General features: G+C 37.2%; 1 protein-coding gene across 1 annotated transcript in view; it reads left to right on the top strand.

Annotated features, from left to right (window-relative positions):
• The window catches only part of P3H2 (prolyl 3-hydroxylase 2), a 155103-nt gene that overhangs the window by 78594 nt on the left and 49753 nt on the right, over positions 1–26756 (top strand). The gene's annotated exons all lie outside the window — the stretch shown is intronic.

Raw genomic sequence — 26756 nt, 5'->3', positions numbered from 1 at the left:
AACTTATATATTGATGCTCACACTGCTATGGGAGTAATTGTCTTAATTTTTAAGAAAAATCATGATTTAATTCAACAAACATTGAGTGTCTGTAACATGTGACACTAAAATGGGTCATGCAGGGAGCCTGATGTGGGACTCGATCCTGGGACTCCAGGATCACGCCCTGGGCCAAAGGCAGGTGCTAAACTGCTGAGCCACCCAGGGATCCCCTGTTTTCTTTGAATAAAAATTAAATGTATGTAGATTTAGAGGATGAGATTGAGGAAGAAGTAAGAAAGAGCAGAAAAGAACGTGATTTGACATTAGATTATGAGGTGAATTCCCTGTCTTGTCTCCATGCAACCATGTAGATTTTCTTTCTACGATTCAATATTACTGTTTTATAACCAGAGATAAAAAGAATATTCTCATAAGATTCTATTAAGCATGAAATCACATATATATAAGTATTACATATGTAAGATGCAGCTTGTCAACTACAAAGTAATGTACCACTTTTAAGTATTATTAGTCACTAAAGAATAATTATTTCAACACAATTCCAAAGTGCAAAATAATTGGACCACTCCCTTGGAGTTTGTTTTGTTGGGATTTCACTAATATTTTATTTATTCAAATATATGTGTGTGTGTGTGTGTGTGTGTGTGTGTGTGTGTGCGTGTGTGTGTTTGGGGACCCAAGAAATATGTAGCATATTAGGTGAGAGCAAACTTCTCAAATGAGAAATCAGAGACAAAATAAAAAGTGGAAAAGAATTTAGAAGGAAAGGGAGAGTCCTGTGGTGAAAAGTAGAAACTACTGGGGAATGTCAGAGAACAGCAGAGGGGAGGTGGTGGCAGCAATCAGAAATTCCAGAAGTGACTTTTGTTCTGAACGTGGGAAAATGGGAAGCCGACAGATTCAGAAGTAGAACAGTGCACAGTGATTGCAATAGAACAAAATAATGAACAGGAAATATTCATGCAACTGATAGTTTCAGGGACTCTTTACTACGGCTTCCTATATAGGACTTAAACGAAACTACCGAACGGTTGGGCACATATCCTGATTGTACCTCTCTTTACCTGCCCCCCACTCCAAATCCCACTGCTAATTAGCAGCACATGTTAAGGGAAAAAGTCCAATAAGGCATTCCAACGTGAGATCTGGGTTTGCTTCAATTCCCCAAATCCCCTCAAGCTCAACAGATGGTTCTTGGTCATTTGCCTTTTGTTCAAATGGGAATAACTTTGAGTTATCGATAGCTCAATACTCCCACCCTGCCGTCTTTTAGTGTAAAAAAAGGCAAAGGGCATGATAATAGTATTGGTAAAATAGCAGAAGTGAAAGGGAAATCAATAGGATCCTTGATGGGTAATGGAGAATTGATATATATCATAGCTGGTGGATCAAAAGGGAACAATAAATAGGATATCCTGCAAATTGAATCAAGTATTCCAAACAGAAAACAAGTTCTTTAAGGATTTAAGAAACTATAGTTTTTAGAGAGTTAAAACTTCTTTTATCTCTTTAACAAACTTGATAAAATTTGATAATTTTAATGTTATATATGATTGGATGTTATATACATTAATTCAGTCAATTCCCAAATATAGTGGGGTAAGTAGAGTGTCAATTATCCTCATACCTATTTTATATATAATGATCTAGAGAATTTAAAAGGTGTTTTTCTTTAATTTATTTATTTGAGAGAGAAAGAGAGTAAGTTGGGGGAGGGGCAGAGGGGCAAATGGAGAGTCTCAAGTGGACTCCGCACTCAGCGCAGAGCCCAACATGGGGCTCGATCTCAAGACTCTGAGATCACAACCTGAGCTAACACTGAGAATTGGACATTTAGCCGACTGCACCACCCAGGTGTCCCTAAAATGTTTTCTTAGTCATGCACAAATAATAGTGGGAGACAAGGCTCAAACTCTGGTCTTCTAGTGCCAAGTCCTTTATTTCACCAATCATTCTGAATTGCCAAAGAACCACATTAGAAACAAGGGGGGAAAAAATAGTCATTCTGACAGATATTTTAAAATATTTAAAATATATTTATTTTTAATTTGCACGCAGTAAATATGCACCTTGTGGTGTAGAGTTGTTACTTTTGAGAAAGGCAAGGAGTTGTGTGATCACCACCAAAATTAAGATACAGAGCAGTTCCATCACCCCCACAAAACTTCCTCATACCGCCCTTTTGCAATGAGCGCCTCTCTTGCTCCTAGCCCTTGATAACCAATGAGCTCTCCTTTGTTCCTCAAGTTTTGCCAATTCCAGAATGTCTATACATAGACTCAAACAGTAAGAGATTTTTTGAGCCTGGTTTCTTTCTGTTTTCAAAGATTTTGTGTGAGTGATTAGAATCACATGGAGAAAATGTGATTATTTCCCTATTTTAAAAAAATTATATTTGGAACTGGGCAATCTCATAGAAACTGCTGAATTCCTAGGTTTATTGTGAAACTTGATGTCCAAATGCTGAGGCAAATGATTATTCAAACTATACCACTTAAAGGCTGTCCCCAACACACCTAAAGGAATATCGGCATTGAGAATGCTAGTTTGATTTTCACTTTCTTTGAGTGTCTCCATTTTTACCAAATCTGACTTTCAATTGAGATTATGAGGATAATTATTGATATGTGATTTGGTATATCACCTCCCTCTTTAATCAGGCTTCTGCACAATTTTATTTATAAAAGAGTCCCATGTAATCTTTTTTAGATGAGCTTACGTCATGCTGAGTCTTGTAACCACTTGATAGGAGACCGAATTAACTGAATGTGGAGACCACATTAATCATGTGAACACCATGTTGCATTCAGTTTGAATATTGTTGTAGAAAGTGTTTTGGATCATGAACTTGAAATTGTAGGGACACTATGTCAGGAAGTAAATATATATCCAAAAGCAGAAAATAGGAGCTTCCCTGGTGGCCAAGGCATAGTATGCAAATTTCTGTTTATTGAGTGACTCTAAACTAACAAAACTGTTGAGGAGAAGAAAACCTCGTCATCTTGAGTGTTAGAATATAAATATTGCTCCCCTCTGCTTGAAAAAATAATAAAAAACATGGACTTTCAGGCTAGATGGCTTCTGCAGTCTTTGGTAAATTGCTTAAACCATGGGGCTTAAAAAGCAGGAAAACCAGGTGCAGGTAACTGTATAAGAGTATTTTTTCTTCCTGGGGAACTTTCAGAACTCTAGCCAAGTGCCACATCCAAATAGCATGGACTGAGAAAGGGATGGTTTGCAGATGAAAGTTGAAATGTTCTGGGTACCTGAGTGGTTCAGTCGGCTGTCTGCCTTCAGCCCAGGTAATGATCCTGGGGTCCTGGGAGAGAGCCCTGCATCAGGCTCCCTCCCTGCTCAGTGGGGAGTCTGCTTCTCCCTCTGACCTTCCCCCTTCATGCTCTCTTTATCTCTCTCACTTTCCCTCTCATTCTCTCTCTCTCTCTCTCACACACACACACACACACAATCTTTAAAAAAATAAAATAAAATGGAAATGTTCCTTCCAGAACAAGACAGAATGGATGCAGGTAATGTAGTAAACCTACACTAAAAGCACCCCAACAACTAGTAAGATAAAGCATCTGAGATTTTTCTCTTTGTTGTCATAAATAGCAAAAAGGTTTTAAAAACAAGCAACAGATGATTTACTGTCAAGGAGTATGAGAAAAGTACCAAATTGGACTAATATTTACTGTCTTTAATGGATTCCTCTGTATGCCTTTATAAGTCTAATAATCTTTAATAAAGACATATTTTGGTGTTTGAATTAATAATAGGCAAACACTGCAATATCTCTAGCTCGGTTAAGTCATATCTACAAAAAAAGCCAAAACTTAATAGTCTGTCTTGATAATTAGGTACCCTCTGTAATCTAGTGACAATCTAATTGTAAACAATATTTCTAGGAGGAAATAAGAAAGCCTAAAATTTTGATGTTGCAAATCCAAAGTTCCAAATGTACCATGTAAATGTTGATGTTATGCTACTCCTTTTCCCGTGGCTTCTGAGTCAGTATCCAATGTCTGCTGTCTGTGTTTAAGCCAGTGCTCTTCCCTTCTTCCTACCTACCTTTTTTCTTCCTTCCTCCCTCCCTCCCTTCCTTCCCTTTTTTTGTTTTTGTTTTGTTTTGCATTGTACTAAAAATTTAATACTGAACTTTTATTCTGAACTTCTTGAAGCTAAATCACAGAAATTATGGAACTGGAATCTTTTTTTTTTAATAAATTAATTTTTATTGGTGTTCAATTTACCAACATACAGAATAACACCCAGTGCTCATCCCAAGTGTCCCCCTCAGTGCCTGTCACCCATTCACCCCCACCCCCCCGCCCTCCTCCCCTTCCACCACCCCTAGTTCGTTTCCCAGAGTTAGGAGTCTTTATGTTCTGTGTCCCTTTCTGATATTTCCCACACATTTCTTCTCCCTTCCCTTCTATTCCCTTTCACTATTATTCATATTCCCCAAATGAATGAGAACATACACTGTTTGTCTTTCTCCGATTGACTTACTTCACTCAGCATAATACCCTCCAATGGAACTGGAATCTTCACATGTTTCTTGAGGACAAAGAATTTAGAATCCCCTCAGAATTTTAAGGCAACGCATGCATTTCATTAGGTACTTGAGCAGATAAGTCAGCATTTTGACACCAGACCACAGAATTATAGTGACTCAGAAGAATTATTTTATTCTTAAGAATAGACAGTGTGGGGCAGCCCCAGTGGCTCAGTGGTTTAGTGCCGCCTTTGGCCGGGGGTGTGATCCTGGAGTCCCCAGATCGAGTCCTGTGTCGGGTTCCCTGCATGGAGCCTGCTTCTCCCTCTGTCTGTGTCTCTGCCTCTCTCTCTCTCTCTCTCTCTCTCTCTCTCTCTCTCTCTCATGAATAAATAAAATCTTAAAAAAAAAAAAGAATAGACAATGTGGACCAGGGATTTCTAGCATAAACATTTCTAGAATTGAAAAGATACTGACTTTATACAAATCTGCTTCAGAACAGAATATGGGAAAGAAGTACATCCTCCATCACTTTGGGCATAGGTGTCTGGGACATCAGCTAAAGTCCATTCACCAACTTTTTATACTTCCTCAAGGATGAGGAACTTGTAACCATTCTTGGATCTCCAAAAGTAGAAGTAGGTCTGGCCTTTAATAGGCACTCTGTGAATGTTTTTGAACAAATCAAAAGAAGGCAGAGAAAAACAAAGCATAGAGGTGGAAAAAAAGAAAAGGAAAGCGGAAGTATGATAAGTAATATGTAACAGCATGTTAATGCAAGATATTTCAGTTCCTGTCTAGTCACATTAACTTCCTCTGCAATTCCGTATATCATCACTGAATTTAAGTTAATGTATCTGAAAAAAAGATTTTTGTAAAAAAATATTTCTTCAATGTTTTGGTAAATTTTTATACTTTTGATAACATAGCATTTCATTTTAATATTTGATCTCTTTGATTGACTACACTTCTCCCATTCAACTAAATGATGTCCTCTTCTTGACCCATAAAGATGATGGCACATTGTTGATAGAGCCTCATATGTTGTTCTAGAAAAATAATAAGTTTGCATTAGTACTTCTAGGAGTTTAAAAAATTGTTTGCAACTTCTTTCTTCTCTTAAAAACTTACTGACCAAAAAAAAAAAAAAACTTACTGACACTTTTTTTTCTGACTACAGAAATAATATGCCTTTGTTGGGAAAAAAAGTGAAAAAACAGATAATCCCTGCTCACAGTTTTTGTGATAGATTTACCTTCCTTCCTGCTTCTGAGGCATTCATGTGTAGTTTGCTTGAAAGGCTTTGTTATGATGTAATTGAGCTAGTTTTTATTTCCAGGAAAAATCTTGCACTTTATCTTTATTGATGGTATATAACAATATAATTATGCTTTTTTCTTTCTTTGGTCACATGGTGATTTCATTTTTTTTAACTTTTTGTGAAAAAATATTAGACTTACAGAAATCTTACAAAAATAGGACATAAATCTAACAAAAATAGGAATCTTTTTGTCCAGTTTCTCTTCTGTTACTAACTTACATAACCATGGTACAGTGGTAAAAACCAAGAAATTAATATGTGGTGCCATACTTCTAACTAAATGGCAAAACTTATTCCAGTTTCATGTTTTTCCACTATTGTCCTTTTTTCTGCTCTAGGACCTCACATTGGGTTTAGTTGTGCCCCTTCAGCCTCCTCAATTCTGTGATAGTTTCTCAGACAACACTTGTCTTTAATGATCTTGGCATTTGTAATGAATAATAATGGTCAGTTATGGTTAGTTATTTCTAGTTGAACTTTTAAAATCTGTTTGTCACCAGGCACCAGGTGGCTAAGTCTGTTAAGCATCTACCTGTAATATGCCACATTTACCCTAGACATTTACTACTCCCACTCCAGCTCTTTTTTTAAAAAGGTAGATTGATTGATTGATTGATTGATTGATTGATTGATTTGGGACACACATACACACACACACACACACACACACACACACACACACACAGAGGCAGAGACACAGGCAGAGGGAGAAGTAGGCTCCCTGTAAGGAGCCCGATGTGGGACTCAATCCCAGGACTCTGGATCTCTTCCTGAGCCGAAGGCAGACACTCAACCATGAGCCACCTGGACGTCCCCCCCAGTCCAGCTCTTAAGAGATAATCAAATATTTACTTAAGAAACACAGGGCAGCACTTTAGGAGTTGGCAAGAGCCTAAAAAATTAAGACCTGTAAATGACTATGAGTCAGTGGTAATTTTCAGCTTTCTACCTCCGTCTTGGTTTCCTGGAAGTCTCTCCCTTGCTTCCATTACCCTTCTCTCCCTTTGACAGTTTTAGCCAAAGTCCAGATACATCATCATCTTCTTCTCTCATATCAGCAGAGATATAGTTGAGCTTTTAAAGAATAGACTTTGTAAGGAAACTAAAAGAAAACCAAAAACTAAACAAAACAAAACAAAAACAAAAAAGAATCAAAACAAAACAATAAAATCGCAATAGAACACAAGGTCCCCATTCTAAGAATCATAGAATTTCAGTTAATTCTGGTGGTAATCACTTAGTACCAAATCCTGTGCAGGGCCCTATGAAGATTAAGCCAAAACACCTAGAAAGATTGGATCGAAAAGACCATTGGTCTGAGCTGTGGCTGCTTATCTGGGTGTACCACTGTGAGAACATCTCAGTGAGGAAACATGTAGCAGAGAACATTCCTCTTCAAGTGTGTCAACGGGAAAGAAGAAATGGAGGATTTCTGGATTTCAGAGCTTTGCTGGAAAAGCTCTTCAAATATGTTCCTTGTTCTTCCAAATCTTGACTTTGCATTAAGTCCTTCACCCTGACTTTTCATTCTGTAAGAATAGGAGTCGAAGCAAATACCAATCACCTGCTTTTACTTTGGTGTCTCCTAGGTGAGCTGGCTTTCCAATTCCTCTTGCTAAATATGATAATTATCCCTTTGAGGATAAGGATAACATTTATCATTTGTCTCTTATTAGGCATGGTATTATAAATTTGGGTTCCAGATCATGGAAATTGTGAGAATTAGGAGTCGCACTTCTAGAAATGTGTGCAAATAAGATAGAAGTTGTTGACAGGAATAGGAAAACCACCTCATATGAAAGGCCAAACAATAGAGTACAGAGGGCTCAGGGAACAATGTAGCAGAGGGGGTGGCAGAAGCCTGGTCTTAGAACTGCTTTCTATGATGGCAGAGAGGAGTGTGGATGCCCAGAGCCGGCACAGAGAACATCCTGTGTGCAAAACACATGTACCAGCATGGGGATGGGGATCAGACTGGGAGGGGGAGGAGCAACAGAGTGAAATCCTGAGAGGAATCATGAATGGAATTAATAGTCTGTTAGGTATATAAGATTCACTAAATATTAACAATATCTACTGTATTTAGAGATCTATTTTATTTTAGTGAAACTATCATTAATATTTATAAGCACTTTTATGGACTGACTAATGACCTCCTTCCCTGTAATCTAATGTTAAATTATGAGGTTAGAATGAATTACTTTATTCTAATATTTTTCCAGGTACCCAGATTACAATATTTTACATAGAGGTGGAATTAGCTGGTTGTGATACCCTTTTTCTGGTTGCCCTTACGGAAGAATACAAAAGGATAATACCATGAGGCATGTTTATTTCATCCCTACCTTACAGTAAGGTATTATTTATTTGGAAGTTTCTCGTCTCTAAGTAACAAGAATTTAGTTAGGCATCATAGTTTAAAAATCACATGCCTCTAAGCCAGACTGCCGGCCTTTGAGTAATATTTTGTTATTTCTAACCCCATTAGTTTGGACAATTTCTTGTTAGCACTTAGCACCTCAGTTTCCCCAAATAGATATGACCATATATTGGCAATATTACCTGCTGACAATAGTACCTCCTTTATAAGATTGTTATGTGGATTAAATGAGTAAGTGCTTGTAAATCACCTAAAACTCTGCTTGGCATGTAGGAGGTATTGATGTTTGAAATAAAGATTTAGAGATTCTCTCTTACCTAAACTTTTTCATTTTACTGCTCCAAATACCCAGCAGATATTCATTCATTCAGCTCCTGATAAGGACATGCATTTCACTGATTAAAAAACTAGACCCAGATAATAGAATCATTAACGTGTATATGATCCATTCAGTTTACAAAGTTCTTCTCATTTCTATGAGGAAAGAATTGTAAGAATTCTCAAGAATCTCATGGTTAAGCAGGCTAAGAGAGAGGAAGTCAATGAACAGTTGGATCTATGAATGGATGCATGGGTGGATAGATGGATGGGCAGACAGATGGGCAGACAGGTGGATAGGCATTTGTTGGAATGAATATTGCAGATTTGTACAATTTGTGGTTTAAGTATGGACTTTATTTTTAAAAACTGGATGGAAAAGAGTTTACATGATCCAGGGATAATGTACTTACAGAGAAGAGAAAGCTATTTTTTTAAACGAAATTACAAATTTAAAAAATGTATTTTATTTGGATTTACACATTATAACAGTGTTGGAAATCTAATTGTTAAACAAAAAAAATAAAAAAGGAAGACTTTAAAAACAAAGTGAAAGAGGCCAGTTTAATTCTACTTTTGCGGGTTTAAGAAATACCAAAAAATAAACAGAGACAGAGGCAAATTATTATTTCATAAGCTTCAAAGATGCATAAAAAAGGAAATCACTTTTGTATTTTCTGATTGTTTCTCTATCAGATTAAAGCATTTACAAAAATGGTGTGAAATCTCTGAAATCACCCAAATGATTGTTGTTGTTATACTAACTTTTTAATTCAAATTTCTGATTATTTGGAAATATTTCGTGGTGGGTGTTGTGCAAGCATGGGTTTCCAGATGCCCATAGTTTGGCATTATTTAGGCTAACCATCTGGAGGACTCCAGTCTAGTGTAAGGCAAAGATCACTGGTTAGGGCCTTGGGGCCTGACATATCCCAAGAGACTTTAGGAAAATCATTCTCCCTTTCTAGGTCTCAGTTTCTTCTTTATAAAATTGAGGGATTTGGACTGAATGATGTCCATAAAATCCTTGTAGCTTTATAACCAGCCAATTTTCACTCCAGCATTTTAAATGGGATTTTGTAGACATTACTTCCTTTTGTTTTGCATTTTTGACACAGTCTGCTCCTCCTTGGAAAATGACTCCTTAGAAAGCTTTTCAGAAAGGCCAGCTAGGCTTCAGGCACTTCAGCAGGCTTAAAATAATCAGCATGTGTCTGTGGTAGCCTCCCAACCAGACCACGCACAGGAAAAATCACCCCACCCCTGGATGGGCTTCACACTACAGACCCATACTTAACTGTGACCTTATTTATCTTTGCTATGTATCTGAGACTGATCAGACATAGCAGGCTTTCATGAAAGGGGAAAACTCTGACTTTTAAGATGAGACCTTTGGTCAGGCCTATTCAACCATAAAAACGATGTTTGTGAGGGAAAGTCCTTGAAGGACTCATCGTGGCTTCTTTGGAGTTACCGGATACTATATTTGGGAATCCAGTAAGCTGCTTTTTAAAAAAAGGTTGGGTTAAGATAGAGAAGAAAAGGCAAATCTAGGATAGTTTTCCAGGTCTTCTCCCCAAAGAATATTTTAATTGATTTTACTGTTTCCTAAGTCTCTTTGGCTTTCACATTATGAAGATGACACATTTGTGTACTGATTTCATGTCCAGTGCTGTCAGGATACCTGATTCAGGTTTCTTAAATCACTTCTTTTGTTTTCACCAGAAACCTGGTATTGAAGGTCATAGCCTTTCTGAAGGTGGCAGCCACCAGCGCTGATGGAAAAGACTTGGGAACTGATTTGGTAGCTTCCTACTTTGTTGCAGAAGGAGACCAGCTGCCACCCTTTCTAATCACAGTCCTAAGGCTTGTGCCACCTCCTGCTCCCACTGATTGTGAGTAGTGGAAGAGTTGTGTCCACACACAAGGCATGTTAAATCCCATTCTCATCATTGTTGTTGACATCCACTGAGTATCTACTCTTCCTAAATACTCAAGATAACGAGAAAGATATGATAGGTGCTGGTCATCACATGGAGAAGATAGACTTAAATAGAAATAATCATAGCAACATCAGGTGTGTGTTTGTGGGCAGTATATATATGTGTGTGTATGATATCACATAGACTTTTCTATGTGTTCCTCACAGCAACTCCTTGAGATAGACCATGCAGGGGTCATCATTGCTCTTTAATTAATGGGATTATTAAAAACTTAAGAGGCCATCTCCGCCATTTGGCTGAAGTTCTGCAAATGGTCATTTGCTTCCTGTTGTAAAGTGCCAAATTGAAAGTATTGGAAATGACTGTAAGCATCCTGACATGTATGGATGTGAGGACTGAAGGACGTTCTCCTGTAAGAATAAATCAATAAACCGTTGAACCAATACCAATGAGTATTTTTTGACAATTTTTCAGTTCTGGAAACTAAATTTTAGTTTAGTTTAGTTTACCAAGCATTCTGAATATGAAATCCTCACAGTGTACTTCTGGACTAGAAAGAAATACCTTGTATTTTAGCATAAAAATTTCTTCTGGGGGAAAATTTGGTCAGAAGTAACATTAATATCATTCATCTCTGTTGCCTGAGAGGAGTCTGTGTTCATAGACACTGGGAGGCCCAGTCCCCCTTGGGTTTTCCTCTCCTCTGTTTGTCTAACTAATCTTTCCTTAACTGCCAGGTCAAAGAAGTGACTGTAGGGAATCCTCCCAGTTATTGAAATGAATGGCAGTTATCTTGGCTTTTTTTTTAAGATTTTATTTATTTATTCATAAGAATACACAGAGAGAGGCAGAAATACAGGCAGAGGGAGAAGCAGGCTCCATGCAGGGAGCCCGACGTGGGATTCGATCCCGGGTCTCCAGGATCACACCCTGGCTGAAGGCGGCACTAAACCACTGAGCCACCCGGGTTGCCCTATCTTGGCTTTCTTAAGGGAGGCCTTTGTCATACTGGATTTGAAATCTCTCATGTGTGTTTTGAATTGGGATGAGTGATACAGAATCCAGCAGTTTCTTCCTACATAAGTTACAGCAGCACTAAGGTTTATGCATCTATTTTTATAAGTCTGGTCCATTACCACATAAGAGGTTTGCAGCTGTCTGTATTAGAGGGAAAGGTAGAAATATTCACTATGCCCTGAAATAATGAACAACTGAGAGAAAGGAATGCTATAATCCCAAGAGATACAAGCAGACATATACCCATAACCACTTATAGTTTATTCCCTCCTTATGCCTATGTGAAAATAAACTAGCAGTGGGAAGGAATAGAGTTAGAAAGCCCTGAAATACTTAGCTTTGTTTGGTTTTCTCATCCAAAATGAGATTATTAGCACCTGCCTTGGAGTGATGTTGAGAAGACTAAATAGGACAATGTATTTAAAGTGTTGAGCACAGACTTTCAGTACATGGTGACCACTGTTATTATCATTGTTACTTTGCAGAAATGTGCATCTAGATGTAGGTGATCTTGAACTGAGAAAGCAGGAATAGTTGGTTCAGTAAGACAGACTGTAGGATTTCTTTTTTTTTTAATATTTTATTTATTTATTCATGAGAGACACACACAGAGAGAGGCAGAGACACAGGCAGAGGGAGAAGCAGGCTCCATGCAGGGAGCCTGACTTGGGACTCCATCCTGGGTCTCCAGGATCACGCCCTTGGCTGAAGGTGGCGCTAAACGCTGAGCCACCCAGGCTGCCCCAGACTGTAGGATTTCTAATACAAGTAGCTGCCCTTGTATTAGAAATTATTTTTTTTCCAAGTAGAATACTTCCTCGTGAGTTTCATATAATTCTTGTACAGCTACCTGTAAAGGCTTCCATAATTAGAGGATCAATTCATAAAAGCTCTAGAGTTGACCACTGTATTTTCATACACCTGACAATTCATGGCATAGATAAGCTTAAGGCATTTATTTTCACAGACTTGTTTAAATCTGTTTTACTTAGATTTGTGTGTATGTGTGTATGTGGGGGTGCATGTGCCTATGGCATTAGGAAGTTTTCTCTGGCATTAAAGCGTTTTTCTGCTCTCCTGGGGCCAATCTGCACCATTCCAATGTCCTGAGTAATTTGGCTTTAATCACAAAGACAAGATCATTCAAGTCAAAGAGAGAAATCTTTCAGGAAATAGGCTGTTGAGAGATATAATGTTCAATTGTTTGCTTGTGAATCCACAAACAAAACTCACCTTCTGTCCAAGACTAACAGGAGCCATAGCACCCGCAGGACTCGACATCTCGCACCCCACCTGCACAATGCATCATGGTTTAGAGGCGTGGCCCCATGACAAACACATAACTGTGTACTGCTGGCAGTGAATGTGCTAAGGAGAAATCCAGAGGATAATTTCTTTTAAAATCTATTTCCCATTATCCAAGCTGTCTTAGGGACTTGTTTTGGTTATTGTCAGGTGTCAGATATATTTACCATGCGGCTGCTGGCTCCAGAGAGTCAACAAATCTTTTGCATCCCATGTGTGTGCTATTTAGCCTCTGGAAATAATGCCTCTTTGAAATATTTTTTGGGATGATCCCCAAGATTTTGTAACTAAAGAACCAACAGTAATTTTTTTTTTCTTTCCTGAGAGAGCAGCTGAGGTGGCTTAAATTTATACTACTAAGTAGAATTTCACTTCTACAGTCATGGCTGTTTGATTTATGAAGGAACAAGAAATGACATTGCCATATGATACACTGCTTCCTTGAACAAAATCCTCTAGACTATGAAGAGACCATTCCTGACTGACAGGACAGCTGGAAAGGATCTAAAGAGCAAAATGCAAAGGAACACAGAGAGAGAAGATGAGGCAGATTCCGTGAGAGAGAAAATGCTGCCACCTTATCTGCCTTCGGATCTAAGATAACTGTGGCCCATGATAAAACTCTTCTTAAAGGAACATTTTCTATTGGAAGGACTCATTGATTCAGTGCACCTCTGTTTGAAGGGCTACCTTAGACCTATTCGGAATAGCCACAACCAATGGATTAAAGACCAGTTGCTAGAAATTCTAAGACACATTCTAGTCAGACCTAAGAAAGGACATTGGATAGACTAGAACTGCCCAAAGTAGGATGGGCTGTTCTGGAAGATAGTGAATTTCCTGCTGCTGAGTTAGTCATTAAGAAGTCATATGACCATTGATGGAACTTTGAAGAGGATTCTAGCACCAGAAGAGAGGGTGGAGGTTCGGCCCCATGACTCTTAAGGTCTTTTTGGTCTCTGAGATTCAATAGAAAAAGCAATGGGAATATAGTAAATATGTGTTAGATTTTGTTAATTTACAAACGTGTCATTCTTTGCACAAATTACATTCCAGATTAAAAAAATAAAATAAAATGTAAATAGTAACCATTATCATTCCTATTGTACACGTAAGGCAGTTAAATTAAGACAGATTAGGATTTATCACACACCCAAGGGAGTGGTAAAATAGGAAATCCCACCAATGACCTGTTGTGGGTCTCTTCTCCTCTCAGGATAAATGAGCCATAGATGTAGTTAGCAGTGATTGAGTAGGAGGATTGAAAGAGCAGCAAACTAAAGAGACGGAACATTCATAGAGACCTACCATCACACCTGAACTCTAAGGGAAAATACGGTTAAAAAGCAGACTGCAGATACCTCTCCTGCCCTCACCACACACACATAACCACAGACTTCTCTATTCACATTTTTCTAATTGACTACTTTGAGTGGACATTTTATCTCTAGCCCTATCCTTGGGGCAGAGTTTCAGGCCAGGCAAGAATTACCAATCATAATCTTGCCCAAAGGGTTTTCCAAAAGTACTGATTGAACCCTAGCTCATTCCAGGAATACCCAAAAGACTGAAGTGTTGACTTCTAGATCACTGCTATTTCTGATGTAGAACACAATCTCTTATTGGAATGGGAGGAAGATCCTGGAATGGGAATGAATTATTCTTCAATGAGTGAGGTGAAATAGGGCCAACCAAACGGTCTCTGGGTAAGGCTTGTTATATACTAAAGCACCCTTGAAAAAAATTTAAATTTAGCATCTAAAATGGGTTAACTTGATGATACTATTTATGTTTTTCATTCTTAGAATTTGGTAACCTAGATATGTAACCATAGCAAGCTAGAAGTCACCTTAAAGATTATCTTGTCCAGCAAAAGAGGTAGCAAATTCAAAGATTCTGATTGGCTTGCTTGAGGTTACTCAGCACACTGCCAACAGAGCCAGAACTAGGGTCCATGTTTTTCACCTCACATTTCCCTCATTACATGAGTGACTCCTTCCTCATATGGTTAGTAAAGGATTTTCTGCAGCTCTTGGGGCACCTGGGTGGTTCAGTTGGTTAAGTATCTGCCTTTGGCTCAGGTCATCTTTGGGTTTTTCTGCTTAGCATGGGGTCTGCTTCTCCCTCTGCCCCTCCCCTCCACTCATGCTCTCTCTCTCAAATAAATAAATAAATAAATAAATAAATAAATAAATAAATCTTTAAAAAAAATAAAAGAATTTTCTCCAGCTCTGAAGACATAAACTTGAGAGCATGATGTTGTCTATTGGAAAGAGTGGTATAGTTCAGAATGATAGATAAAGAAGGTCCCCCTACTATGGCCAAGGCCTTGGAAATGCCTCAAGACTCCAAGAAATGACAGAGAAGACAGGGAGTCCTTTATTTTGAGTCAAGCCATGGAAGATGTTGTGGGTCAGGGTTGGTGTTTTAACTATGGATCACTAAATCTCTCTTCTAACTTGACTTCCACTTTTCCATCATCAGCTACATCTACAGCCAATTGAAACTCCTTTCCTGATATATAGCATGACATTTTCAGTTATAGTGATTTCACCTAGAATATCTGTTTCTATCCACCTTTAGCTGTTAACCCTTATTCATCTGTCAAGGTTGATACCAAATGTCCACCCCTTTATGGAGTCTTACTTCTCTTTCCTCAATGATATGCTTTCTCACATAGCCATACCTATTGGTCCCCTGTCAACTGTTCTTCAGGAAGAATAAAAATTATTTGGATAAAAATTAGAAAAAGTAATTTCAATGACAATGTACAAGGAACTGTCAGACTTCATGAAGACATGAAATAGGTATTTGTTTATTCACTCATTCATTCTTTCAGTTTGACAAATCTTTGCTGAGTGAGCATCCACTCCTCATACCCAAATCACATCTCTTTTTCAAAGACCAGCACAACTATTCTTAAATCCCTCCCTAATTCCTCACCTGTAAGTAATAAATGCTTCTCATGAAGCAGCTATTTATTGTCTATATTTTGCCACCAAGCATCCCCCCCAGGAGAGAGTGAATTCCCAGAGTAGTATTTTTCAGAGAAAAATAGGAAGAAAAGAGAACACATAATTCTTTGCCATTTTTAAATGGGATGAAATCAGATTTACTGGTATCTTACACCAAATTCTTAGTCTCAGTATAAAATTTCATATGCAAAAATTATGAGGTGATGATTTAATTGACTCTTACATTTTTTTTTTTCCTCATGAAGGATTTCAAGCCATCAGCATTTGGCAGCCAGGACCATTCCATTTACCCTCTGGTTCTGGAAAAAATATTTGAAAACGCAGCAGCATGCAAAGCCAGGGTTGTTAAAATCATCATTTCCCTAAGGGATATCAGAAATCCTAAGGGGAAATATTTACAGGGAGAATCTGTTTTCTTTTTGGAATTTATAGATTTTATTTATTTTTCTCTTTTACATGTCTCACCCTTGCCCCATCCCACGTGGCTAGAAGACAGATCTGCTTGTCTTTCCACTGTTGAATCCATCTTTCAGTAGCTGACTAAGTCTGTGCCTATTTAAGTAGATGTCTTTCAGTTAATCAGAGTTTGCTAACAGATTCTCAACATTGTCATTAGTTTATTTTTGTTTTTAAATGCTTTAGAGTAACCTATAAGTTCCAATTTAATCAAACTCTTTGAAACATAGTTATCTGGAGAGTGCTATATTTTTTAACCAGCTACCATAATTTTTAACAACTCAGTGACCTAATAAATACCACCTATTTTGAGTTAAGTGTTCTTTCTGTGCATTACCACATCACTCTCTTTGGCACTTAACTCACTGTCTGATTATTGTCTGCTTTTTTTTTTTTTTTAAAGGTTTTATTTGTTTATTTGTGAGAGACACAGAGAGAGAAAAGCAGAGACATAGGCAGAGGGAGAAGCAGGCTCAATGCAGGGAGCCTGATGTGGGACTCGATTCTGGATCCAGGGATCACGCCTTGAGCCAAAGGCAGATGCTCAACCCCTGAGCCACCCAGGTGTCCCATTGTATGCTTATTTACTTGTTGTAGCTCTCACACTGCTATAATCCCTTATTATACTGATGCATATTGAGAGACACACTCATCCCTGCGTGCCTCTCATGTACAATCTGTGGCTAGCCCATAGTGACAGTAAGTGTTCCGTGAGTGGACAACTACATGACAGCTTTTCATGGAGTTCTTATTGAGAACCTAAAATGTGCCCAGGAGGCTTAATCACCAGGAATACAATAACCAATCAGAGAGACAGAAACACAGCTTTTTGTGAGTTGAGTATACCTTGAAATTAAAAAAGAGAACATGGAAAAAAAAAAAAAAGAAGATGGTTCTCTTTTGTTATTCTACAAATGAATTCTTGTCTTTCCTTCCTCCGTTCCTCCCTCCCTCCCTCCTCCTCTCCTTTCTTTCCTTACTTTCTTTCCCTTTCTCTTTCTTTTCTTCTTTTCTTTTCTTTCTTTCTTTCTTTCTTTCTTTCTTTCTTTCTTTCTTTCTTTTTTCTTTTCTTTCTTTTTCTTTCTTTTCTTTCTTTCTTCTTTCTTTCTTTCTTTCTTTCTTTCTTTCTTTCTTTCTTTCTTTCTTTCTTTCTTTCTCAAAACCTCTTAGTCTTCTGTATGCTGTTAAAAAACAGCATACTTCAGGGTATCCCTGGGTAGATCAGCATTTAGCGTGTGCCTTCCACCCAGGGCGTGATCCTGGAGTTCCGGGATCGAGTCCCACATTGGGCTCTTTGCATGGAGCCTGCTTCTCCCTCTGCCTGTGTCTTTGCTTCTCTCTCTATCTCTCATGAATAAATTTTTAAAAAAATCTTAAAAAAAAAATCAGAATTCTATGTCCAGAGAACCAATGGAGAACTCAATGGGTGTCAATGGGTGATTGTAATCATGTGAGAGAAGTACTATGAGAAGTCCAGGGATCTATCTGGCATGTGAAATTTGGTTGTTCATGGCAAACACAGCAGAAGAAACAATGCTGAAGTAAACTACTAAAGATAAAGAAGAAACAATCAGGCAAAGATTTGGAAAGATAATTTCCCAAGAAAAGGAACACTATAAGCTCAAAGAGTAGAGAGTGAATAGAACTGAGGCAAAATGTAACCAGACCACATTTAGAAAGTTACAGAATGATGAGAAGGGAGTCTGGGCAGGTAAACCGGGACCAGTCAGGCAGGAGTTGGTGAGTCATTTAAGGAATTTGAACTTTTTCCTCATACCAAAGTGGGAGCCTTTGAAAGTTTAAATCAGAGAGGGAGAAGATCAGATTTGTATTTTAGAAAGATCATTCTGGCCTCAGTGTGATAAGTAGATTAAGGGGAGCAGGAGTTCACAAGAAAGTTCCCCACAATTACTTTCTTTGTGCATTTAGACATTATGCCCTTCATGCACATTGTGTGCTTGCACGCATGCAGGGACACATATATACAGAGCTCTCTCAGAATTTCACTTATTTAAATTATATAAATCAAATTCACTGGTGTCATTAACAGACCTTCTTCCATGATTAAGCCCTTCTTTGATGGAAATATTTCTTTATTCAGAAAATTGTGATAAACCTAGACTTTTGCTTACTTTCTCATTCTGCTTCCATTTCTGTTTCTGCAAACCACATGCATACCATATGTTTGTTTTTGAAAATTAGAAAACAAGATAAAAAATAACAATTATTAAATCTTAAACTAAGTCCCCTGACTGTGTCTGAACACCCCTAATATGAACATTTTGTGCATTAAAATTTTTCTCGTGAATTTCTGTTGCATAAGTGGATTCATACCATACATAGTGTTATGCAGTCTGCTTTTTTCTTTCAAGACTATATTATGAACATCTTTGCATGTTTTATTATTCTCAGTGGGCGTATAATATCCTACCATATGATCGTGCTATAATTTAGTCCATCCCCATTGTTAGAAACGTCACTTTTAATTTTATCAGATCAGTTTATATGGAATCTTAGAAATTCTGCTTCACAAGATTAAGATGACATTTCCCAGGCAGACTTCTCTGGTATTACGGGGTTTTATCATTTTTCAGGAGCTTTACCAGCTAATTAAAATAATACCAGGATAGTATGTTCTCTTTGGGAGTTTCCAAGTGACAAAAACTTTTTTATTTATGATAAAAGGAAAGGAGATACTTAGAGGAAGAGAGTCTTGGTCAAACTCCTTTTCGGAGTAAACCAAAATAGGAGGTTTAAGTACCATAAATAACAACAGATGTGCCACTCTAGAATGCCTACAAGAGAAGATTCATTTGCCCTAAATTTTTGGTCATATCCTAAGAAATAATAAGAGAAAGCAGGTATTTTAATTTTCAATAATTTTATTATTATTATTTTTAATCTTATTTCCCATTCTATTTAAATGTCAAAGGGTGTACTGAGGTAATGTCATGATACCATCATGGAGCAAACCTGAATTAAAAGTTAGAGTGCCCTGGTTAAGTTACTAGCTCTGTCTCTCTCACTCGAGAGAATATAGCAGAGTAAGGGCCTGAGTTCTGGTGTAAGACATCATTGGGTTTAGAGTCAGATTCAATTACTTACGGTTTTTAGTTTTCTCAATTGTAAATGAAGTTACTGACTTCTACCTCACTGTTATTTTTATTTTTAAAATGTGCTGGATTAGTTTGCTAAGGCTGCTATAAAAAAAAAAAAAAAAAAAAAAAAAAAAAAAAAAAAACAAACCACAGACTGGGTGGCTTAAACAACAGGCATTTATTTTTTCACAGTTCTAGAGGCTAGAAGTTCAAGATCAACGTGTCTGCAGGATTGTTTTTTTCTCTCCTTGGCTTGCAGATGGTTGTGCCCTGGCTGTGTCCTCACATGGTCTTTTTCTCTGTGTGCCTAGTGAACCTGGTTTCTTTATGTCCTAATCTCCTTTTCTTATAAAGACATTAGATTGGATTAGGTCCTACACTCAAGGTCTCATATTAACTTAATTATCTTTTTAAAGGTCTTATCTCCAAATACAGTCACATTCAGAGGTACTTGGAGTTAGGGTTTCAGCACATGAATTTTAGGGAACACAGTTCAGCCCACAACATGTGATGACATATGTAAGGCATTTATTTCAGGTCTCCGGCACACTATATGCTCAGTATGGTACCAACTATTAGTATTTAGCTTCTCTGAGCTTCCTTTTTGTCATGGTAAAATTGGGATATTGTTATTTGCCCAATGTGTATATCTGATGATGACCTGAGATAATTTATGTTGACTTTCTTTGTAAAACAACCGGTAGAGGACTCTTGTTTATTTTAGGTATACACATACATACTTACTTCCTTCCCTTTGAAGAATATGCACATTGCACCCAGGCATTTGCTCTTAGCTTCTTTTCCATGAGAGCAGGGAGTAAGAATAGTAGGATTTAGCCTCCCTTTGGCCTCCCTTTTATTCTTGCAGGTCTCAGCATCCTTAGTTCTTGAATAAGAAAACACATGGTTAATAATTGCTAATTTATATAATCATTCTCATAGAGACTTCTGCTCACGTGAGGGAAGGGGCAAAGATCAATGGAAATACAATAGACTCTCCCTTGCTGTCTACAGATAGAGGCAAGGGAGTTCTCGTGCCTCATGGGTGTTTTCAAACGAAAAGAGTGAAAGCTGCTTAGATTATTTTGTAATAGGACCACATGTTCCTCTGGGTAGAAAGAGTAGAGGTGGCAACTCCCATATGGAAGGCTATGTTCATTTTAATGACTTGGCTGAGATTTCTTTCTGGTTGAAAACTGGACTTGCCATGGAGTCTGTAAAACATAAAAGGCTTTAGATTAACAGAAAGTGGGTCTTCCAGAAATCGGATATGTGGCAGTTTAGCATTTTACTGGCATGCCTAACCAACTACTCTGGGCATGTGAGTATGTGACCTGGTTCCATTAACGCTTGGGATTCAAGACCAGTTGGAAGTTGGATTGTAGAGAGTAGGTTGTTCTGGCATCTGCTGCTCGGTAGGATTGATTTAATTTATCTGTCTCATAGGCCTTCCTGTGTTACTAGTATAATTTAGTAATGTAGACTTACTCCTCTACAGTGGAGTGACATAGTGATGTTTCTGGAAGGTAGTTTCCAAAGATTCCGGTTACTTCAGTGCTCTGAAATTTTCACATAAGACAATATGTGCTTATTAGCTCCAAGCCCACATGAGTTTGGCCCCAGCTTGCTTTTTAACCATTCTCGGCTACTCTAAACTTCACTCTAAACACTCCCCACAAACTAATCCTTTTATACGAATTACACTTTTTTTTGATACACCATTCCTGGCACCTATGCCGGTTGAAATCCCATCGTTTTAAGCTCCATTATAAATGCCATATTTGTAAGATCTCCATAAAGATGTTCTAGATCCCAAACCACTTATTTAGAAGTGCTTTTTCCTACTTTGAATCCTTAAACTGTTTGTTTTTACTTCTTTTGTGGTCCCTTGCTCCACCCTGAATTATAGGTATTTTTTCTGGTTTCACACCCTTTCCCCAAATAAGCTACGAAAAAGCAAGAATTATCTCAGTTTTCTCTCCACCATTCCTATCTACCCAATACCCAGCACAGGCCCCTCATTGAATGTTGGTCAGGTTGAACTGAAAAACAAAGAGTAGCCTGAAGCCTCAAAATTCCTAGAAAAACAAAGCTTACAGTACCCTCTGCAGACAAAGTGGGAACATTGGACTCCATTTACAGAAGATCATAGTGGCACTCTTTTCTTAGTACAGACCAAACATCCAGCTGCTAAACTACAATATAACATTTCCAGGGGAAGGAAGCCAATGTAAATTCACAGTATGTGTTAAGTCAAAATCAGAAAGCCTGAGTTTTTTAAACCACTGAATATAATTTTACAGTCTATTCGATATGATTTTTCTAGGCTGTGTTTCAATTCAAACCAGTCTCTTCATTTGAACAGTCTCACAGTTCTCTTCTATACTCATTAGCCACTTTGCAGCATTAATTTGTCTATTCTGGGTGGCATGGAGAAAGGTATTCTTTTATGACTTTGAGAGGGATATATTATGGGTGTGAGTTTTTTATATGCACTGGTTCAAAATGGTATGTTCTTTATTTTCCTGCTGAATGAGGAGAATTGGCCACTTACTCTCAGACACAATGAAGTTTCCTAGAAAACTCAGTAACTTTGGAATTAGAAGACTAGGTTATGGAGTCCAACACTTCTCTTAGAATCCATGTGGTCCTAAGAAAAATTTCTCAATTTGTATTTTAGTTGTCTTATTTACATAAGTATAACAGAGGAGGGAGCCTTATACCAAATTGTGTCTAAGGACAATTTCAGTCTTATTAGCATTTTGGGATTCTGGGATCACTTTGGTGGTGATTTTACAACTAAAGCCATTCTTTCATCAAAGTTAATGAAGTTTACCCAGAGTGTGTGTGTGGGTGTATGTGTGTATATATACAAGAAAGTAGAGTCTCAGAGAAGTTATTAGTCTTTTGAGCCCCTCTGCGGAAGAGGGATGGTTCTTTGATCAAAAAAATTTGAAAAATGTAGAATACAGTATCCAAATTCATGGGAATTAACAGTCATAGTAATTGAAAGTCTAAAAACTCTTACCCTAAATAGAAATGTTTAACTTTTAACACAGTTTATTTTACACTTAGTTCACTATAAAAACTTTTTTTGTTCTTTTATTAAGTCTTATGACATTCCGAGAAAATACACTTCTTAGCAAGGGTTATTTAAAACCCAAATATATTTTTTTCTGTCGTTCTGGGTTATTCTAAGCCAAGTATATTAATTGTTCATGCTCTCACTCTGGAAAGACTGGAAGTCTCACTTTCTGTGGGCTAAAGACCTCAGGTGTGTCTCAGCTGTAGACTTTGCCCAACACTCAAATTCAATAGCTCTCCAGTCAAGGTTCTTCACTGATAAAAAGATGTACTCTTTTGCATGCCTTCCCATTGTATCAAATGTTACCTAGTTCAAAATTAAATTATTGTTTTCTCTATCCCATAACCAACTTTCAGAACTGCTTTTAAAAACTAATGAATTCCGTTGCTATTTCTATTGTGTTTTAAAAAAATTAAAGATATCTGTAGCTTTTACATTTTCTGGACTGATGCTGTAGACTGAATTGTATCCCCAAAATTAATATGTTGAGACCTTAACTCTCAATGTGATGGCATTTGGAGATAGGGCCTTTGGGATATAATTAGGTTTAGATGAGACCTTGAAAAGTGATTTTAAGAATATTAGTAGACTGGAAATGGTCGAAGAAAGAATATCTGAGTTTGACATTATCTCAGAAGGAACCCTAAAATTTGAAAATAAAGAAGAACAAAGACTGAGAAAAAAAAGACAAATGCCCAAGAACCGTGGTACGCTACAAAAGGTATAACACACGTATTCAGAACACCAAAAGAATAAAGAGAGGAAAGGACAAAAGAAATATTTGAAACATTAATGAGTGAGAATTTCCCCCAAATAAATGAAACACCAAGCACAGATCCTGGAAGCACAGAGAACAATGAATAGGATAAATTCAGACAATACAACAGTAAAACAAACTATATCTGGGGATATCATTTCCAAATTACAGAAAATTAAAGGTAAAGAACAAATCTTGAAAAAACCAGAGGAAAAAACACCTTACTTATAGAGGAATAAAGATGAGCATTACGTCCAACATCTCCTCGGAAACTAGGTAAGTAAGAAGAGAATGAAGTGAAATATTTAAAGTGTTGAGAAATAAAGACCTAAGATTCTGTACTTTGCAAAATTAGTCTTCAAAAGTGAGAAGAAATACTTTACCAAAAAACCAAAATTTGAGAGTATGTGTTGCCAGTAAACCTGCCCTGCAAGAGATGCTAAAAAAAAGTTCTTTAAAGAGAAGGAATATCCTAAAAGTCTGAAACTAAGGTCTACATAAAGCAAGGAAGATAGCCAAAGAAGAAATAAGTGAAGGTAAACTAAAAGCTTTTATTTTTCTTCATAATTGGTTGACCAAATAACATTGTGTTCACGATAGTAATAATGACGATGCATCTGCTTAGGTATGCTTATGTATATGTTATACATATATGTGTGTGCTTAGGTCTGCTTATATATAAGTGAAATGATGACAGTGACAATACAAGGTACAGGAGGAAAGAATTGGGATTATTTTGTTATTATAAGGTACCAGCATTTGTTGTAATAGAGTGTTTTTGAAACTGGACTTAAATTTTTTTATAGATGTATATTGTAAACTTTAGGGCAACCACTAAAAATATATCTTAACTGGTATGTTAAGGAAAGAGAGAAAGTGAAATCATATAAAATACTGAAAGCCACAAAAGGCAGAAAAAAAGAATGGAAGACAAACTTAGGAACAAAGGACCAAAAACAACAGAGGTGGTAGATATTCATCAACCCATATCAGTAGTCACTTCCAATTTTAATGATCCAAATGCACCAATTAAAAGATAGAGATAGAGTGAATAAAAAAGCAGGAACCAACTATATGCTGTCTAGAAGAAATCCACTTTAAATTTAGAGATATATGTAGATTAAAAGTAAATGGCTGGAGAAAAGTATATCATGCTAAAATAAAGTAGGAGTAGCCATATTAGTTTCAAAAAATAAAGTAGGAGTAGCCATATTAGTTTCAAGCAGAGCAGACTACAGAGCAAGAAAAGTTACCAGGGATTAAAAAAAAAAAAAAAAAGACATCACATAATGCTAAAGGGGTTGATTCTCTAAGAAGACATAATAGTCCTTAACATGTATGCACGCCATCTCATTCATCATCTCATTCATCAAAAAGTGATAGAACTGCAAAGAGAAATAGATTATTCCACTATTATAGTTGGAGACCTCAATATCCCTCTACCAGAAATAGACATGCAGCAGATAGAAAAATCCCAGTGAGAGCATAGTGGAACTCAATACCACTATCAGTGAACTAGAAATAATGGGAATCTATAGACTACTTCATCTAACACTAGCAGAATACACATTCTTCTCAACTTCTGTGGAAGATTCACCAAGATAGATAGAACACACTCTGGGACATAAAAGATACCTTTATCATTTAACCAAGTGGGATTTATTTCAGGTATGCAACAATGGCTCAACAATAAAAAAATCAGTTATTGTAATCTATCACATTAACAGGCTAAAAAAGACAAATTACATGATCATATGAAGCATTTGATAAAATTCAGCACCCATTCATTATAAAAATTCTCAGTAAATTAGGAAGAGAGAGAAACTTCTGCACTTTTATAAAATATATCTTTCAAAAACCTACAGCTGACATCGTTCTTAATAGAAAATTGAAGCTTCTTCACTAAGCTCAGGCAGGTACATGCAAGGATGCCTCCTCTCACTACGTATATTTAACTTCTTACTGGAAGTCATTGCTAATGCAATAAAGCAAGGCAAGGAAATAAAAGGTATGTGATTGGGAGGGAAGAGAGAAAACTGTTCACAGATGCCATGATCATCTATTTAGAAAATAAGAAAGAACTGACAAAAAATTTCCTGGAACTGATAAATGATTACTGCAAGGTTGCAGGATACAAAATTAATATACAGAAGTCAATCACTTCCCTCTATGCCAGCAATGAAAAAGTGATATTTGAAATTAAAAAACACAACATTTACATTAGCACCCTACAAAATGAAATACTTTGGTATGATTATAACAAAACATGTATAAGATACAGATGAGAACTACAAAACTTTGATGAGTGAAATTGAAGAACAACTAAATAAGTAGAGATTCCATCTTCCTAGGAAAAGAAGACTCAGCACTGGTAGTGAGTTGGGAAGATGTCAATTCTATAGATTCAGTATGATCCCAATCAAAATCCTAACAGTTTATTTCACAGATGCACACAAACTGATTCTGCTCTTTATGTGGAGGGGGAAAAGATCCAGAAGAGCCAATACGATATTGGTGAAGAAGAACAAAATGGAAGACTAACATTACCCAACTTCAAGACCTACTATAAAGTTATAGTATTCAAGACAGTGTGGTATGGGAAGGGGATAGACATATAGATTCATAGAGCAGAATAAGGAGCCCAGAAATAGACCCATATAACCACAGTCCACGGATCTTTGACAAAGGACCAAAGGCAATACAATGAAACAATGTAAATGTCTCCAACAAGTAGTTCAGGAAAAATGACATTCACATGCAAAAAATGAGCCTACATGCAGAACTTATGTCCTTCACAAAAACTAACTCAAAGTTGATCACAGACCTAAATGTAAAATGCAAAACTGTAAAACTTGTAGAATATAACGTAGATGAATTTGGATATGACAGTATGTTTTGGACACATCAAAGGAACCATCCATGAAAGAAATAATTGAAGGCCGGACTTCATGAAAATTGAAAATTTCTGTTCTGCAAAAGATGATGTCAAGAAAATTAGAAGACAACAGTCTAGGAAAAAATATTTACAAAAGGCACATTTGAGATAAAGAGTTGTTATCCAATATGTAAAGGAACTATAAAAATTCAAAAATAAGAAAGCAACCAAATTAAAAAATGGGCCAAAACCCTAACAGGCATTATCACACAGATGCTAAATACATATCTGAAAAGAATCTTCCACATCATATGTCGTCAGGGAAATGGAAATTTAAACAACACCACAACACATCCTTTCCTAGAATACCAAGTCGAGACACCTTGGCTTGGTGTTCAAAGACCACCCTCACCCCCCCAGCACAGCCCTGTTCATCCTTCTTCCCCATTACTCTGTAATCTAGATCTTGCATATGAACTGCGTTAGCCAAATGACTCTTCTATAGAAACATGAATCATTCTCATTTCTCCCTGCTCGCTCCATCTGCATCTGAGATGAGACATCCACATGGTTTTCATTCTTCATGACCCAGTCTCAGTCCCACATTTCAGAGAGGCCTGCCCTGAGCCTCCCAGGTTACCGTGATTTCAAATTTCTCTCAATTTCTATAGCATTGCATTGCCTGTTACCCACTTACCCTGCCCTCTAATCCTGTAGACACTTAGTTC

This window comes from Nyctereutes procyonoides, unplaced genomic scaffold, assembly GCF_905146905.1.
Source record: "Nyctereutes procyonoides isolate TBG_1078 unplaced genomic scaffold, NYPRO_anot_genome, whole genome shotgun sequence".
In the NCBI taxonomy this organism is placed as follows: domain Eukaryota; kingdom Metazoa; phylum Chordata; class Mammalia; order Carnivora; family Canidae; genus Nyctereutes; species Nyctereutes procyonoides.
Note: the sequence above shows the minus strand (reverse complement) of the source record. Positions and strands in the feature narration are given on the sequence as shown.